The sequence below is a fragment of the Magnolia sinica genome, chromosome 16 (assembly GCF_029962835.1).
Source record: "Magnolia sinica isolate HGM2019 chromosome 16, MsV1, whole genome shotgun sequence".
NCBI lineage: Eukaryota > Viridiplantae > Streptophyta > Magnoliopsida > Magnoliales > Magnoliaceae > Magnolia > Magnolia sinica.
This window is the reverse complement of record NC_080588.1, coordinates 6,002,777-6,005,631: the sequence shown is the minus strand read 5'-3', so window position 1 is coordinate 6,005,631 and position 2,855 is coordinate 6,002,777. Positions and strand designations below refer to the sequence as shown.

Genomic DNA, 2,855 nt, shown 5'->3' with positions numbered 1-2,855 from the left:
ACTGAATAGATGGCTAGTTACACACCCATCCAAGCACCGCTCCATCTTGATGCTAGGAGTTGGTGATTTCTTTTTTAAATAAAATCTCATTAATTATGACGGATCGTAGATCTATCATGTGTAACATTTGACTAATATGCTTTCATTTTGGGCTCATAAGTTTTCAATATTAGGTTTTTAATTCCCACTGTTTCTTTTTCGTGTTCCACCTGAGTTACATGCTTCAATTTGGTAACATATCTAAACAGTGAGCACGAAAAAAAATGGATAGATGACGCGAACAAGATGCATTCATTATAGTGGGCCCGGAGAGTTTACGCAGTGCGCAATCCGCGGTTGGAAAATTCGCGCCCGCGTTGGATCCACGTCAAAAGATAACGAAGATGGGACGGTCACGATTCCATCTCACTTTTAACCTTCCAGACAGTTCTCTTGCCTCCGCATCATAAAGATGCCATTTCCCTGCCATTCGCATTGCCGCCTTTCTTGTCTAACCCTACCCCGGGCGCCTCCGCCCCCAATACACGCGCTTCTGGTGTATGTGTTGTTTTTTTTCCAAGCGATTGCCGAGAATGAGGTGAGAGGGTAGGTCATTATAGCTCGGGCGTGCGGTTATACACAGGAGTTCGGTGTACAGAGGAGAGGTTTGATGCGGTTATGCCGTACTCTCTGGCTGTAATGACCACTCTCTCACCTTTCTCATTCCTCCATCCCATGGATGCATCGCGCTGGTACGTGAACTTCTCCTACAGCCCTTTTTTCTTTGCTTACGTGTCACATGTGGGGGGATCTGGGCCGTGCAAAAGGCGGGCCAGACCATGGAGATCACCCAGCACAAAAACTGGGTCGATCGCTCTTTAGGCGGGGCTATATGTAATTCGAGTCAAACCGTTGGTTGTCCATTGATGTTCACAGCGGCTCGTGGGTTTCCTTTATCTACACCGTTGAATGAGGCATCTTCCGTCTTGGAAGATCCTAGACATCAGATCTCTGGCCTTCTTTTCCCAAAACGGGTGTTGGAAGCAATAGTGAGATCAGTGGTCACCAGCCATGGACCCCACTTACATGGATTGGTTGATTAGGAGGAAGGGAGACGGTACATCTATGGAATATCGTAGAACTAGAACCATTCCTCTCCGTACACGTGGCAGGGTGAGAAATGAAGAGAGGTGATAGATTCGTATATTGTCATCGGTGTGATTTTCAGGGTCGTTTTTGGTAGATCGTTTGGATCCCACCTAGTGGTAGTGGCCTGTTTCGCACAGCAAAATTTAGTACTGTCAGGCTCGTTCTTATCTTGTCCGTTTGGGCCGGATAGAGGAGGCAGTAAACCCTAAACCCTAATCCCTAATCCTAAACCCTAAACCCTAATCCTTACTCTTTCTTGCGATGTGGCCTACTTGGATGTTTGATTTTCCTTCTTTTTGGCATCCCATCCTTATTTAACTGGTGGGCATTCCATCCTCACTCTTTCTTTAGATGTGACCTACTTGGATGTTTGATTTTCCTTCTTTCTGGGATAATATTCTAACATGAGTTGGTCCAAAAGGCATATGAAGTAGATATTATGTTGTCGTCATGGTGCCCCACATAGCCTTTTACAACATGGGTTGCTTATTACCTCTCTCTCTCTCTCTCTCTCTCTCTCTCTATATATATATATATATATATATATATATATATATTGGTTAGTTGAAAGGTTAATAAAATTGCGTCTGGTGGTTAGTTGAAAGGTTATGGTAAAAAGCTAAAGTTTTATACATTTCTATGGTAAAAAGCTGAAGTTCAAAACATCTCTATTGATGATTAATTCTGAGAGCCAACATATCCAAAGCTGCTTGTTCTATATTCAATAGAGATATTAGTTACCAGGCGCTTGTAAAAACAATTAGTTAGGACATGTGGTGCATTGTATGTTGAAAGCTTGGTACATGTTCATTTGTGGAGCTTGAAAACGTATGTGTGGTGCATGTATAGCTTGGTACATGTGCAAATAGTTAGTTGAAGGTTGAATGTGGTATAGTTGGCACATTTAGTATTGTGTACTATAACAAGAATTAGTAGGTCTCAGGTATTTTTAGGAACAAGAGAGACCCTATAATCATAAAAAAAATGCTTGAACAACTGGTCCTTGTTTGTTTATTTTTGTTTAGAGAAGCAGTAGACAAATTTTAGACAAGATGATTGTCCTTGGTTTGATTTTATTTTTGCTAGTTCATAAGCTCCCTTAAGGAGGGAGATGGTATGATTGTGCAATTGTAAAGCCATCCCTACATAAGCACATGAAGGGGTGAGGAGTGAAAAGGCGATAGGTTGTGTTATGTCATAGATGCATTGTGTAAGGGCTGCAGTTTTTGTTAGTGTCAAGACCTACAGTGGTGCACTATCAACTATAGGAAAAAAGAGCATGTTTGGATGCAACAATAATTATTTCCCAACAGTTTCCTAAACAGTAAGACTTGTGCTACTTTGGAGTAGTAAAAGTTTAGTCCTAGATAAGTTATGTAGGTGATGCTAACTTGGATTAGGCTGTTTGGTTATTTTATCATAGATTATCTATTTTGCTACTTGGTCATTATAATATTTTAATTTATGACATGGATTGCTATTATTTGATTATTAACTCCATTGTAAACATTATGCATCTAAATATTGCTTTATGGAGAGTCTTTTATTGATCTAGGAAACAAAATATATTCCAGGCTATGGTCTGACACGTGCCCTTAATTACAATCCTTGGGAAAAAACTTTTGATTAGAAGGTAAAAAACAAATAAAATTAATCTATTACATGATATATAATAGCTTATGTAAAGGATGCATAAAAGTCCTAATCTATGGTCCTTTATCTTCAGT

The 2,855-nt window shown here is 40.1% G+C and overlaps 1 long non-coding RNA gene across 1 annotated transcript; it reads left to right on the top strand.

Annotated features, from left to right (window-relative positions):
- The first annotated feature begins 514 nt into the window (after positions 1 to 514).
- Positions 515 to 2,569, top strand: LOC131228978 (uncharacterized). The gene is made up of 2 exons (XR_009163112.1): positions 515 to 1,699; positions 1,734 to 2,569. It is a non-coding gene; the product is annotated as an uncharacterized LOC131228978 (long non-coding RNA).
- Positions 2,570 to 2,855: the final 286 nt, after the last annotated feature.